A 16,915-nucleotide genomic window follows, 5' to 3' on the forward strand; every position below is an offset into this window, starting at 1 on the left:
AAAATCGACTAAAACATATGAATCTGTTTTCCCTAAAAAAGCGTAGACTCAGAGGTGACTTGATACAGGTCTTTAAGATTTTAAAGGGAACTGTCAACATCAAAAGTGACAAAATTTTCACATTGAATGAGAATCAGACGAGAAACAATGGTCTCAAACTGTCCGGAAATAGATTCAATTTGGAAGTAGGTAGAAACAACTTTGCCAACCGTGTAGTTAATGAATGGAATAAACTTCCTGCACAGGTAGTGCAATGTAGTTCAGTTCGAAGCTTTAAGAATCATTTAGATAAACACTTAAGCAAGATGCTGTAATGATTATAATTTATTTTATATTATTTGTTTTTGTTTTGTTATCATTTGTCTGATTGATTTGCATTTATTATTAGTTATATGTCAATTTATTATTATTTACTATTTACCTGTTCGAAATGCATAAATAAAAATATACTCAAGGAGGGATTCTGTACAGGGGGGATTCTGTCCAGGAGGATATTGTCCGGAGGGATTTTGTCCGGGGGGATTGTGTCCAGGAGGGATTATGTCCGGACACCTATGATTGATCAAGGAACTGTGTCACGCACGGTATTAATCTCTTGAATGAGAACTTAGAGCTCGTATATAAACGATACATGACATTAAACAAACCTTGCACACACACCCAATCCCCTTGCTTAAGGGTATAATAATTGCTTGCAAAGTTTGTGAAGCTTTCTTTCCCTGAGCAAGGTCTTGGCCTGCGTCGTCGTGTGGCTTGGACGACGTGATTACTACGGTGTCCGGACATAATCCCCCCGGACAAAATCCCTCCTGGACAGATTACCCCCATGACAATATCCCCCCTGAACAGAATCCCTCCTAGAGTATATGTTTATTTATGCATTTGAATATATTAATGCATTTACATATTGTTTATATATTAATGTATTTATATATTGTTTATATATTAATGTATTTTAATATATATTCTCATATAATATTTGACTATATATGTGAGTATATGTTTAGTTATGTATTTTAATATATACAATATTTTCATATATGTTTGTAAGGTGTAGTGAAGCAAAAAACTTAGTACTCTTTTTCTTAGTGTACACATAACCTTCAAACAATAGTTTTTGACTACCTTTGTCACTAGTAATGATTCTGTCCATGGATGCAGATAACTGTATGACTTCAGATTAGCAGCTACCCCTTATATACCATCACATGCAAAGCAAATAACATCTTACCTTACCTTACCGAGGTGCCATGTCTCTGACGTCGGCGACCATGGAACTCCATCTTTCCCGATCTTGAACCAATATCGTTAGGTCTTGAACTTTCAAGAATAGCCAGTTAACATCATAAAGTCATTAATGACTTGCTTTGACTTCAGGATTTCAGCAGGTAACAAATAAATAAATTTGATGACCAATCAATTACATATTCATTTATAGTTTCCAAATAATTTTGATACAATAATGAGGGGGGATTTTGTCCAGCTCGCTCACTTTTGTGGAGGGATTCCGTCCAGAAGGGATATTGTCTGAAGGTATTTTGTCCGGGGGGATTGTGTCCGAGAGGGATTATGTCCCGGATCCGATTGCTACACCAACAAGCCGAGTTCGGATACAGACAGTTGCTCACCGGACAGTTGCTCATCGGACAATTGCTCACCGGACAGTTGCTCATCGGCCAAGTGATAAATAGGACATTTGCTCACCAAAGGATTATTTTAGTTATATTGAAGTTTATTACAGCAATAATATACAAACAATATACAAACCTGATAACATAATATACAGGATTTTTAGTTATATTGAAGTTTATTACAGCAATAATACAGGATTTTTTGTTATATTGAAATTTATTACAGCAATAATACACAAACAATATGCAAACTTTCATATTTTAGTTTTTAATTAATTATAAAATTCAATACCAATTTCTTCCATCCACATATAGTGATTACAGTTTTATAACTGGTGCAGTACTGAAGTGGGTTTATTGTCCTTTGTGGTTTACAAGTCCAGTCTAATGGTGTGGCCAACTGCATTTAGAAAGTCAGGAAGACACTGACTTCCTGCAGCATACCCCCTGGCACAGATAAAGTAAATCTTTATCATAATTGTTAGAGGCCAAGAACTTATCAAACTCTACAATATAATCTAATGCATTGTTTTTAGTGGGTTTCATTGACTACTTACCCTAACACTTCTAGTTCATGAACTAGAAGTGTTAAGGTTAGGAGTCAATTCAGACTATGAAAGTAAAATTTTCGACTTATTAAATGACAGAGATACATAGGAACAGTTAGCCACACCATTAGACTGGACCAGTAAAAGATCATTACTATATATTGATGGAAGAAATTGGTATTTAATTTTATAATGAATTAAAAACTAAAAGTTTGGATATTGTTTCTGTATTATTGCTGTATATATAATACAATATAACTAAAAAAAATCCTGTATATTATTTGTTATTAAGTTCAAGAAAAGTAAAAAATAATCCTTTGGTGAGCAAATGTCCTATTTGTCACTTCTCCGGTGAGCAACTATCCGGTGAGCAACTGTCCTACACCCAGCCGAGTTACAGTGGGGAAAGCCATGAGAGTTTGATTATGTGTCTGATATTTCAGGTGACGGGTGTTGTGTCTGGGATGCTGTGCTTTGATCGGTCCGTGCAGTGTTAGCAATTTCATATGGCCGTGTGAAAGGCAGAGAAATGAACGTGGACTTCAAAATGGCGTGACATCTAATATGCACTGCATGGTTAATATTTTGAATATATTACACAATCCCTTCAGATATTACTTTTTTCCAAATCACTTTTTTAAACCTTTTGTGTAAGAGACACACCATATGTTAGTTTTAATGATTAAGCAGTTGATATCAAAATAAGGTACAATAGGTACAACATTGCTATAAGATAAATGTTTTTAGACTGTATTTTTTTTTTCTTTCTTTTTTACTCTGTTTTAATAATTTACGAAACATCATCACCAACCATTTTCAAAACATTCTTTGAGATGCGGTCTCGTTTTACCATCTTCATGTCGGACCACTTATTGATCCTAAAATTTTTAGAGTGGTTTTGCTGTTTGATTAATCTGTATCCTTCACCACCTCCTACAGTTCTCTCAGCTTCCCCTGGTACTCATGCTCTTTTTCTTTCTCATTTGTATATTTTACTCTAAGCACCACTCTACCTTCTCCCTTTTCCTCTTTCTCCATCTATCCTCCACTCTCAAATTACCTTCCACCAAAAATTGATATGGTATTCACAAATCTCTCTCCTAAGAACATGGATATCCAGAACTCTTCCTACTCTTTTCCTGAATACCACCACATAGTCCATTAATGCCTTATCAACCATCCTTCCATCCACCATTCTCTCCCATGTATACTTATGCTTAACCTTTTCCTAAACACTATGTTTGTTATCATCAACTCTCTAAATACATTTCCACCATTAGCTCTCCACTATGAATTTTACTTGGCAAATCACACTTTCCAACCACTCCACCTATTATTTCGTTTGCTAACCTAGCATTGAGATCTCCCAATACCACTACATTGCCATTCCTTTCAAAAATCTCCTAGCACTCATTTAAATTTACCCAAAAAGTCTCCCTTTCCTCTACGCTCTTTTCACTACCAGGCTCATATGCGCTCACAAAGACCCACAGCTCCCTTCCCAGTTTCACCTTCATCCACATTAACCTTGAAGAAACCTCCTTTCACTCCACCACACGCTTATCTAGCTCCTGACTTATTGGTAGAGCCATCCCTTCTTTCCCTCGTCTTCTCCTCACTTATGCCTTGAATTCTCGTAGGAATATACCCTTAAGTGTTACAGAGAGCAGGATGCCTAGTCCTATCACTTCATCCCGTTTTAGCCGCCTTTATTATCCGAGTGGGAAGACTCGGTGGTAGTATTTTCTCTTACCCATACCACAGGAGATAGAGGCAAAAATGGAAATATAAACTCAGAAAAGTGGTGCAGGACAATATCAAGAGGTGGGGGAATCATAACGTAGGGCCAGTCGCTGTGCAATAAAGCAGCATAATTTCTCTATGAGTACAGATTTCCTCTAACATAGACAAAATGATGTGTGACTCTCTGGTCCGTAGGGGCGCCCCATATAGTCTAAAGTATCGGATGTATGCTACTGCGCAAGTTATGGTCATTAAGACACTTATATTATCTGCACATGAAACAAAGTGTTAGAGTGGTTATGATCTTTCCTAATATTGCATGACTCAGCCAGTAAATGACCCGATCTTCTTACTAACCAAGAAGTGCAGTCTCCACAAGGCTGGGTCGGAATTCTGGATCCTCGATAAGGGAAGGTAGTGCAGTTCCAGCCCAGTCGACACTAACGCCCAACATCGTCACACCCAAGGCCGCCGCGATGGAAGACATTACCTGTAGAGGTAAATAACCTAAACACAGAAGGATATTGGAATATCAGATAATCTTTTGGTGGAAGGTAGGCTGAGAGTGGAGGATAGATGGAGAAAGAGAAAAGGGATAAAAGGTAGGGAAGTGCTTAAAGTGAACTGCTTTAATGAGAAAGAAAAGAAGGAGTACAAGAAGAAGGTGAGAGAGGAGTGGGAGGGCGTGAAGAATAGAGTAGAACTGGGAGTGGAGGAGGAATGGGGATGGTTCAAGGAGGGAATCACAAGGTGTGCAAAGATGGCGCGTGGAACAAGGAGGATGGAAGGAAATAGAAGGAAGGGTAGTGAATAGTGGGTTAAGGAAGCAAAGAAGGTTGTAGAGGAGAGGAAGTGAGCTTTCACAGACTGGCTACAAAATAGGACGAGAGAATCATATGAGAGGTACAAAGAAAAGAGAAGAGAAGTAAAGCATAAGATAAAGGAGGCAAAGAGGAGAGTAGATGTGAAATGAGGTAAGAGTATGACAGAAAATTTTGAAAGTAAAAAAATGTTTTGTAAATAAATTAAGAGAGGAAGAGGAGGCGAATCAAGTAGAGAAGAAAAGGTAAAAGGTACAGATGGAGAGATAATAATGGAAAAGAAGGCAGAGGAAGAGGAAGATGGGCAGAGTATTTTATGGAGTTACTAAATGTGAGGGAGGATAAGGAGGTTGTAGAGGGAAGCGCTAAGAAAATGACAGTGATAAATGAGGAAAATGGAGGAGAAATAAGGAAAGATGAGGTGAAGGCAGTTGTTAAAATGATGAGAGAAAGTAAGGCACCTGGGTTGGATGGATGTCATGCAAAATGCATAAAAAAGGAGGTACAGTGATGATGGACTGGCTGGTGAGGTTATTTAATGTTTGTTTAAGAGAGGGTAGAATGCTGGAAGACTGGAAGAGTGCCTGTATAGTTTCACATTACAAGGGAAAAGGGGACAAGTGTAAGTGTCGTATTTTCAGAGGGATCAGTTTGTTAAGTGTAGTTAGGAAGGCTTATAGGAGGGTCTTGATTGAGAGGATTAGGAGAGGAACAGAGGGAATAATTGGTGAGGAACAGTGGGTTTAGGACAGGTAGGGGTTGCATGGATCAGATTTTTGTGGTAAGACAGACATGTGAGAAAGCTTTAGGAAAAGGTAAGGATGTATTTTGGGCCTTTTATATATTTTGGAAAAGGCTTTGACAGGATAGACAAGAAGGCACTGTGGGAGATATTGCAGATATATGGGATAGGAGGAAAATTGTTAAGAGCAGTCAAGAGTTTTTACGAGAGTAGTAGAGTTTGTGTTAGAATCAGAAATGTAGAAAGTGTGTGGTTTAAGGTAAAAGTGAGACTTCGCCAGGGATGTGTTATGTTGCCTTGGCTGTTTAATTTATACATGGATGGGGTGGTGCGAGAGGTAAATGCAAGGATAATGGGTCAGGGATTGGAGATGGTTAAAGAAAATGGAGAAAAGTGGGAGATAACCCAGTTGTTGTTTGCTGACGACACTGCGCTTGTAGCAGGATCAGAGGAGGGATTGAGGAAGTTAATGACAGAGTTTGGGAAGGTGTGCGAAAGAAGGAAGTTAAAGATAAACGTGGGTAAAAGTAAGGTGATGAGATGTACAAAGAGAGAAAGTGAAAGTGGCAGCAGACTTGAAGTGAGTATTAAGGAAGAGAGACTGGAGGAAGTGAATAGTTTTAGATACTTGGGTGCGAATGTGGCGGGAAAGGGAGGAGTGGAGGTGAAGGTAGAATGTAGATTGAGAAAAGCAAGTAAATGTCTTGGGGGATTAAAAGTGTAATGAGAAATAGACTTTTGGGAATAGATACTAAGAGGAGATTGTATGAAGGAGAGATTGTGCCGACAGCACTGTATGGGGCAGAAACATGCAACATAAGAGAGGAAGAGGGGAGGAGTTTGAATATTTGAGGTGAGGTGCCTGAGAAGTATGATAGGGGTTACTTAGCTGAATAGAGTGAGAAATGAGGAGGTGAGGAAGAGAACGGGGGTGGAAAGGGAGTTGGAAGATAAAGCTGATGAAAAAGTATTGGGTTGGTTTGGACACATACAAAGAATTAGTGAAGAAAGATTTGTAAAGAGGTGTGGAAGGCAGAGGTGGCAGGAGTGAACATGAGGGGGCGTCCAAGGATGAGATGGATGGATGGGGGTAAAAGGGGCATTGGGAAAATGGGGAATGTCTGTTGAGGAAGGACGAGAGAAGACAGAAGATAAGGGTGAATGGAGAATGGTTGTGTATGGATGATGCTGTGATACATGAGGAGGAGTGGGTGGGAGATGGAGAGTGAGGGAGTATGTGTGAAAAATAAATTGACGCAACCCGAACAGATTTCTCCCCGTCTTCTCCTTTTCTGCATGAGGGGACGGAGAGGGTGGGTCATCGAATTAATGAAGTGGCCTTGTTCTGGATGTGCTGTGTCTTGCGACACTGCTTCTGACCCAGACCAGTGGGCAAGATGCAGGGATGACCCGTCATCCAGAAGGAGCCAAGATAAGAGGAAGAGGGCTGGATGGGGGTGGAGTGTGTGGGGATGGAATGCCTGGGAGTGGATTTTATGCCTTTGTTTTTTGGCTACCTCCCTTGTAAGGGTGAAAGAGCCTTTGGTATATCCATGTATGTATGTACGTTTCTCCTGCTCATTCTACAGCAACAGAAGTAACAGGATTGGCCAGTGGTGATAATTGGGACACCTAGTCATGAAGACATTCCGAAGAATGACAGAGTAGACGATCCAGCCAAGGAGGCACTACTACACGAACATGTATCACTGCATTTACTTCCAATTACTACATCAACTAGTGATGCCAAGGTAGATATTGCACCACTGTACCCATAGTATTAGTTGTACAATGACAGTTTCTATGCCACTATGATCGTAAAAACGGAGGAAACATAGTATAATGAAGCCTATGATTTACATTGTGATATCACTGGCACCAGCGTGAATGTTGGACATTTGAATGTAGAGGTTGGTGATCCATGTAGTCATCGTTTCCTATAAGGGACTTTCCTAAACTAAGAGGGTTGCATTGCACAATAAAATAGTAGTGCATCTTAAACTTATTTCATTATAATTACAACTATAGATCAGAAATTGTGATGAGACAATAAAGAAATTTTTCTCAGTGACGAGCTTTCGTGATGAGTTTGAGGCTTGAGCATGAGTGGTATATAAACAAGGAGACCGAGAACCTTGTCGTAAATGTCAGTCTGAGGCAGGGAGAAAAGGTAAGAGGTACCCTGATAAATATGGAGAAACAAAAGGATGTCAGTTGAAGCGATGGAATGAGTATATGAAGACGTAGCTATGCGGATGAGATCTATATGGGGAGTAAAGGAGAGAGAAGTGGTGGGGAGGCAGTGGTATACAGGGTTGGAGCTGTGATAGTGTCTCCTGGTTTCCATTCATCAAATTTTACTTTATATTCGTCCATGGCGTTGGTTTGAATGATATTCTTGTCCAATTTTTTCCATGAGTCTACTCATCTATGTGGAAAGATATACATCCTTACATCTTTTAAACAAGTTTGCTTTTAAGTTTACTAATATGACCTCTTGTTGATTTTTCATCCCATACCAGCAAATCCTTTCTTCCCACTTTCCCATTTTTTAATCTAAATAACGATATCATGTCTCTCTCTTTGCTCATGCAATGTAGGAAGTCCTAATTTTTGCCGATGTTTCTTCATATATCTTGTCAATTAGACTTGGGATCATCTTGGTTGCTGCCCTTTGTGTTCTTTCTTTCTTTCTTTCTTTTATCTTTTTTCATGTGTGGAGACAATGCCACCGATGCGTATTGAATGGATCAAACTTTCAATTATTTTCTTCGTGACCTCTCCCATGTAATGAAATATCTCTCTTATATTTTGCAGCAAGTTATAGGTCTACTCTGTTTTCTTTATTTGACTTTCTGGTGATAGATCATCACAATCAAGATTCCTAAGTCCTTTTATTCCTTTGTCTTTGCTATAAGTTCGTTTTTCATATCATGTTATCTTATCTGTCTCCTTTTTTTCCAAATCCATTATTTTATATATTTGTATAAAATTTTATTTTCCACTCCTGACTCGTCATAAACCATATCTAGGTCTTTCAGCAAAAATATTACCAAATGAGGATCATTCTTCACTAACTGTTCTTTATATATCTATATCCAAGTTGAGATTCCATCGGTACATGGGGCCTTTTTCACCTTAGAATTCTCGAATGGTTTGAACACTTCCCCTATTTCTACTGTTATCTTGTTTGTTTAGAATAACTACATTTTCTTTATCCATTTTCTCCCTCAAACTCCACATCTACACTGAATACTGATTAAAAAAATTATTAATTTTTTCAGCTTTCATTCTTGGATCATCATAACCAACTCCTACAACTTTCAACTTGAATATTCCTTCTCTATTTACAAATCTGAAGAATAACTCAAGTTGGTCCTTGCGTATGTCGATTACACCTTCTCATATCCACCTTTTTTGTATTCATCTTTTTTCCATGTCTACCATATTTTGTCTGTTTTCCAGTGCATATTTGTTATTGTACCAATCTTTCTTTTTATCATATTTCTTCTCAAGTTCTACAGTTTCATTAAGATCCTTGAAAGTACTTTTTTATTTTAGCAGAATTTACCTTTGTAAAATTTTATTTTATTTTGTTAGAAACAAGTCTTCCGGGTATATCTTCGCCTATATATCGTGTTGGTTCTTTCAACCACTGAATTATAATATTATTTAATGCTATGTACGAAAAAAAACTGGCGTCCGGAAACCATAATAGTGTTTTCTACGTTTCCATCAATATTTAATGCTATGTTCAATGACATCCCAGGATTCTTAACTTACTTTTCCTTCCATCACTTCCATATTGTCTTTCCACAGTTAAAGTCGCCCATAAGAGTTATATTTTCACTTTTTTAATCAATCTTTTCAGTTGCGCACCTGTGTTATTTACCAGTTCTGTGCACTCTGTTTCATTCTATGTTCTTGTTTTTAGGAGGATGTATGCCACTGCGATGTCTCTTTTTCCACCCCTTTCAATTATATTTTCCTATTTTCATTATTTCGGTCATCCCTTCTCCCATTTTGATTTCTTTAAAAAGAATTACAAAAGAAGAGCAGGCCGACAGGAGACATTTTGTTCCAGAACTAGGTCGGATGCGAAAATTGAAAATAAATAAATAAATAAATACATAAGTAAATAAATAAATCAAAAAGTAGATAAATAGATCGTGATAAATGATAAACAAACAGATAAACTATAGTATTTTATTATAAATAATAAATTGATAAATAGTAATAAATGTACGGATGAATAATGATAAATAAACAAATAATGATAAATGAATAAGTAAAATAAAATATAATAAATGGCAAGCATTATAGCATATTGCTTAGGTACTTATCTAAATGAATTTTAAAACTTCGAACTGTACTGCTGTTAATGACAGATGGACTTTTAAGGTAAAAAAATTCGCGCAATATGTCCTAGAATTTTATTTACTTTCTCTGAGGCGGAATTACACTGTTTAGATGATTTGAGAGCAGTACTGATAATTACGCCGAGATCCTATTCACTATCCACTTTCGTTAACGAATTTCCAAATAACTTGTTATCGTACTTATTGTTATTTTTACCTATGTGCATGACCTTACATTTACTTATGTTAAATTTCATTAGCCACTTTATAGACCATTACTGTAGTTTATTTAAATCTTCTTGAATATCTAGTTGGTTTAAATGCTTCTTTGCCATTCCGCACAGTTTTGTGTCATCAGCAAATTTGGAGACAATATATTCCAGTATGTGGTCTATATCATCTTTATATACTATGAATAGAAGTGGCCCAAGAACGGAACCCTGAGGAACTTCACTCTTAAAACATTTCCGTCTAGAACTTTTGCCTTTTAGAATAAGTCCTTGTTTACGATCGTTTAACCAATTACTGTCCAGCTTAGTAGTGTTGCTTGGAGGTTCAAGACAACACGTTGAAGTTAAGTAGCTGTAGCTTGAAGATGGCGAGCGGCTTTGGATTGGGAGACAAACGGTTGGTTCTTCTGTCGTTTATTGTGTAAAAATTCCTGCTCTCTCAGAGAGCATAAACCTTATATACATGGCTCGTGGCAAGGTTGCCGACGAGGTATTTATTTACATAAACGCTGTTTACCAGCGAGATTTGATATTTATACAGGGTTAAATTTATATACAAGGGAAAGAGATGATACATCGTTTTGTGATAGGGGAAAAATAGCTTTAAGGAATATTTATTCTTGAGTAGTAATGTCATGGTTGGCCGGCGTCAGGGTTGGTGCCCAGCTACGTGAGAGGTCACGCCCTTTGATAATGAACAATAGACTTGACCGTAGGCTTGACCCTCGTGGTGCTGTGAGGTCAGGAATACCATACGCTCCCGATGTGTGGTGCAGCGATATGCATGTGCATAGCATGTGCATATGTCCTGTGGTGTAGAGGTGGTAGATGAAAAGGTAGATAGGTAGATTACGCTGTCTAGAAGCTCTAGTTGTCCAACATGGCTCGGTGTCGCTACCTGTGTCCGGCCTCGCGACACGTTCTGTCTTCAGATTTCCACATAGAACTTAGTGTATGAACTATAAGGAGATAGAAAGGGGGTGTGCCTAGGTGAAGGTGTTGACCTTCCCTGAGTGGCAATGGTGATTTATACAGAGAGGAATAGATACTTTTTATGGTATGATATGGCTGAGAATGAATTAGGTTTTTTGGTTTGAAACTAGATGCCTGAATTTTTGGGCCAAGCGAGACTTTACACAATTCTATTTCTGAGGCTATAACGGGGTGTAGAGATCGATGGAGTGGTAGAGGTGTTTGTGTCTAGTGTCTCGGTCGTGTCTGGTGGTTGTGCAAGAGGGGGAGAAGGTATATTCTCCATGTCAAGTCCTCTGGGAACTTGTTTTATGTTGTCCAAGTGTAGGATAGCCTCTGTGAGTTCTCGTAGGTGGAAGGCTTTTATCTTATTATGAGGTAGTGTTTCGATAGCGCGTAATGAACGTAGGAATTTGGGAGAAAGTTTTGATGTGGGTTGGTGGTTGGTGTTGTACACAATGTCACCTACAGAAACATGACAATCCCTAGAGTGAGCGTTTGCCAGTCTAATCATATCAGCTTTTGAGAGAGTCAGTGACTAATGTACTCTCTTGAAAAGAGTGTTGAAATTTATCAGAGTGACCTTGACGTAGTCGTTGAAATCATACATGGGGGGGGGGTTCTGACGTGAGGAGGTCGTACGGCATTTTCTTATCTGACCCGAACAAAATAAAATGGGGTGATTCTGATATTGATCTATTGATTATGCTGTTTATGTAGGCTTGTATCATAGGTATGTGTTCATCCCAAGATGAGCGTATGTATGTGGCAAGGTGCCTTAATATGCTGAGGATCTTCCGATTTTGACGTTCAACGAGTCCATTTGAGCTAGGGTGGTATGGTGTGGTGTTACATTTTGTAATGTTGAAATGTTGGCAGATATTGGTGAGAATGTCGTTATTGAATTCAGTGCCGGTGTCTGGGATGAGTGTTTTTTGGTGTGGTGTAGGGTCGGATGATGTTGTTGATGATGGCCTGAGCTACACTTTTGTCTGTCTTGTCCGCTAAAGGAGAGAGGATGCAGCAACGAGAGGAATGGTCCATTTAAAGTGAGAGATAGTTTGAGTAGATCAATGGTAATGGTTTCAAAGGGTCTAGAAGGTGTTGGATAGTTGTGTATAGGTACGTGACCGCTAATGTGACATTTACGAGCTATACATGAGTGACATGCATCTATGTATGTGTGTATGTCTTTGCGCATGGTGGGCTAAAAGTATGTCAATCTGGCTAGCGATATGCATTTTTCTTTTCCGCAATGTTATTACGGAAAAGATAAATGCTTATCGCAAGCCAGATTGACATACTTTTGGCCCACCATGCGCAAAGACAAGCAGTGTATTTGAGATCATTATTGATAATTACGCCGAGATCCTTTTCACTATCCACTTTTGTTAACGAATTTCCAAATAACTTGTAATCTTATTTAATGTTATTTTTACCTATGTGCATAACCTTACATTTACTTGTGTTAAATTTCATAAGCCGCTTTTTAGACCGTTGCTGTAGTGTATCTTATTTTATGAAAGGGTTATGAGTTTTGAAATTTCCGTAAAGATATCCTAGCATATATATATATATATATATATATATATATATATATATATATATATATGTAAATATATGTATATTTATATATATATATATATATGTAAATATATGTATATTTATATATATATATGTAAATATATGTATATTTATATATATACATATGTATATATATATATATATTTACATATATATATATATATACATATATATATATATATATATATATATATATATATTTATATAGCCGCCCGGACCTCAACCCTGACGGTGGTTCGGAACTATTTACACATGGACACAGAAGATGGTGTCCAGAGTATGGCACTATGGTGACGATACCCGGAGGAAGCTAATGTATTACACATACATTGATGTCCAAGTCACCCCTGGTCCGAGGTGAGCAGTGGTCAGGGACCATTACATAGAGTGGATACCCTTCCTAAGCTCTGCGCCGCTGCCAGGATTCAAACAGACCCCGAAATCATCACGCATTTACCAGACGTGCGCTCTTTCAACCGAGCCACGGCGGGCTTCTCGTTTTACATGGATTTTGGCTATATTAGCTACATTAATTTTGAAATTATTCCAGAAGCTGATGCACATGTATGGACAATTGCATTCCGTGATATCCTTTTGACATTTCATTTCTTATTTTACCATGACCTCGCGACACTCTACCATCCCAGACCTTTCATGACTTGAACGCTACTATCAAGACATGTATGTATGTTTGTATGTATGTATGTATGTATGTATGTATGTATGTATGTATGTATGTATGTATGTATGTATGTATGTATGTATGTATGTATCACTTTGGACACTGTTCTTTCCATTTTCTTACTATTTTCTGTATTCTCCATTTTATACGGGGACTATGAAAACGTTGATCTAATCTAGTGCTTATCGGGTATTTTATGAATGTATCATGTGTGTATGTGTATGTGTATGTGTGTGTGTATGATTCACAAAAGTGGATAGTGAAAAGGATCTTGGTGTAATTATCAATAATGATCTCATATACACTGCTTAGATTCTAAGCAGTGTATTTCCGCCTCAAAAAAGTAAATAAAATTCTAGGATTGATTGCGCGACCCTTTGATCTTAAAAATCCAACTGTCATTAACAAACTATACAAATCGTTAGTTCGTTCATATTTGGAATATGCTGTATCCATATGGTCACCGAATCTCATTAAAGACATTGACAGACTGGAAAAAGTTCAAAGACAAACCACAAAACTGATTCCAAATATCAGAAACAGTTTATACGAAAATCGACTAAAACATATGAATCTATTTTCCCTAAAAACTAAAGAGTACACTCAGGGGTGATTTGATACAGGTCTTTAAGATTCTAAAGGGAATTGACAACATCAAAAGTGACGAAATTTTCACACTGAATGTGAATCAGACAAGAAATGATAGTCTCAAAATGTCAGGAATTTGATTTAATTTGGAAATGGGTAGAAACAACTTCGCCAATCATGCAGTAAATGAATGGAATAAGCTTCGTGCGGAGGCAGTACGAAGTAGTACAGTTCGAAATTTTGAGATTTATTTAGATAAACACTTAAGCAATATGCTGTAATGCATGCCAGTTATTTTATTTTATTCATAAATTTATTATTATTGATTTATATATTATCTGTTTTTTCTGTTATTTATCATTGTCTGTTTATTTTATTTATCTATTCATTCATTTATTATTTTTATTTTAGTTTCTTTACATACGACCTAGTTATGGATCAAAAGGTCTCAAGTCAGTATGCTCTTCCTTTGTAGTCCTTTGTAATCATTTCAAACACCTACCCCTACAAGACAACTCAGCAAGCCCAGCTGATAATTCCATACATGCCCAATCATTAAGTACCCCTCTCCACAGATATTATTTGATGAATAAGACCACCAGAGTGTTCGAGCGTCTCTTGATGTGCAGTTTGTTTTCTAATGTCTCCGTTGAAAGGACAACCCAGAATCTCTTCCGCAGTATTTATGATCATGAAAACCACGACTCTCCTAAAATCCCAGGTCAAGTCTTAGAGCAAAAGCTAAGAGTGCAACCAGGTCAGGTCAATTGTACCATCAAATCGTTGGAGTAGCAAAAAGCAGCCCTTTGGGTGTTTTAATTGTCCAACCCTACATATGCCACTTAGAAGACACTGGTCTTAAGACCAAAAATTTAAAACTTAACATGTATTTTAGATGTGAATGAAATTTTCGTAGATTTTGATGGAGAGAAGCAACTCGAAAACCTAAGGATGGTGATGGAGGGAAGCTTTTTCTACGCTCCGCTGTAGAAAGGAGTACTAATAACAAGATTAGAGAGATGTGACTATTGGAGTACTACAGGGTTTAGTATTGGCACCAGTAATGTTTTAAGTATATATCATAGGTAAATAAATTAGGTAGCTACGCAAACTTGATGCCAAGATCATAAAAACATTGAAATGTAAAGAGGATTGTTGATTGCTACAGGAAAACCTAGACACTGATTATGAGTGGATCCAGAGGTTGAAGATGAAATCCAATACAATAGAAAATGCAACATCTTGGGAATGGCCCATAGTAAAAAGAGAATATCAAGGAGTTACAAACCTAAGATAGAAAAAAAAATAAAGGCAAAGAATGATGATGGAGGAAAACTTTTGTCTAAACGTTTCTGTTGAAAGGAGCATTGATAACAAGATCCTCTTCTCAGAAGTTTGTGTTGACAAACCAGAAGGTCCGCTTATCACTAGTGTTTACAGGAAGCTGGGTGACTCAGGAAAATGTTTGAGTGGTGCCAGCGAATGTCCCATCAAAGGGCCCCAACAAATATAAAGCTAGGGATTTTGAAATATCCTCAGATTGGCCTCTTCTCCACATGGAACAAAATACAACCAGACAAAATCCCTGGTCATGAAGAAAAAAATAAAGGACAAAAGGCAAACTAGATATAAGTAACGTGATGATTCGGATTAACGTCGCGAAACTTCCCCATCAGGAGACTAGGGCGCTACCCCTTTTTGAAGATTTTGTATCGTGGAATTCAATGAACCGTGCCCTTGGTTCAACTCGCCAACGACAGGATACGAGCCGCTGTCATCTCAGCTTCCGCCCCCATTAACGACGCCCTAACCCGCTAGGCCAGCGAGCATCCGAAGTAACGTGGCGTATAAATAATCATGCTCTTTTAACAAAGACTTGTTTGTAACAATGAATATATTGAATATACTACACAAAATTTGTCACATAATGCCCTTTCATGTGCAGAATGGAACGACTAATACCCACTGACCTGGGAAGACAAGACCTGAACACCAACACGATGATTTTGCCAAATGACAACAATAAGATCAGGTTGAAATGCCTGGAAGAATTGTTTAGTAAGAATTATCTCCCTGTAATATTCAACGAAATATGTGTGGTATAAAGAAGTTATTCAGGGCTTCAAGAATAAATGTCGTTCAGTATCGCAAGTCCTTCACCAAGTGAATTAGATATTGTATCAAATCTAACCAAAAATAGATTAAGTTCCCACTTTTCCAATTCCCCACCACACACTTACCATGTCTTTTTTATTTTTTTCCTTTAGTTCATCACTTTTCTATGTTAATTTATCACTGTGTTCTTTATTTGATTTCATCATTGTGATTTAATCTATTCCATTTGGTTTCGTCTAGGTCCCAGTTACCGTTTCCTTTCCTGTTTTACTCAGGCTTTTTATGACATTTGGTCACAAGGGTTATGACACGCCCAGTTCTGTACCACCCAACAGCCACTTTTCTTTCTCAGTTACAGCGTTACTTTCCCTCGTTCAGTTAATTGAAATCCCTATGTTTGTCCTGTTCGCTTTGCTCTTCTGTATAAATCTATTCCATACGTGTTCAAATGATAGTTACCTATTTGTACGTGTGACCATTTATCTCTTCACATTGGACACTTAGTCCGCCACTTTGGTTTGGTTACATGGTCATTCCCCTTCCCCCCTTTTCAAATTTTGTGTTTTTCGTGTTAACTTTTTCTTTCACTTTTATTATATGCTATTGTTTTTGTTTCACTCATAACGTATTTCTTTGTATTTTAGCATATCAAATGGTATATAATTCGTCATGATTAACCAAGGTCCTCTCCAGGTTGTATCCCAGACCACATCAAAACAAGTTTACTGTATGAAACCAATTATACCCCTTGAAGACGATTATTGGACGGGAATAGAAACGTCAGGATTAATAAACCCTTCAAATCAAGTCTGGTATTTTACACACACACACACACACACACACACACACACACACACACACACACACACACACACACACACACACACACATACACACACAC

This window comes from Oratosquilla oratoria, chromosome 1 (genome assembly GCF_046742065.1).
Source record: "Oratosquilla oratoria isolate Oo_2021 chromosome 1, ASM4674206v1, whole genome shotgun sequence".
In the NCBI taxonomy this organism is placed as follows: Eukaryota; Metazoa; Arthropoda; class Malacostraca; order Stomatopoda; family Squillidae; genus Oratosquilla; species Oratosquilla oratoria.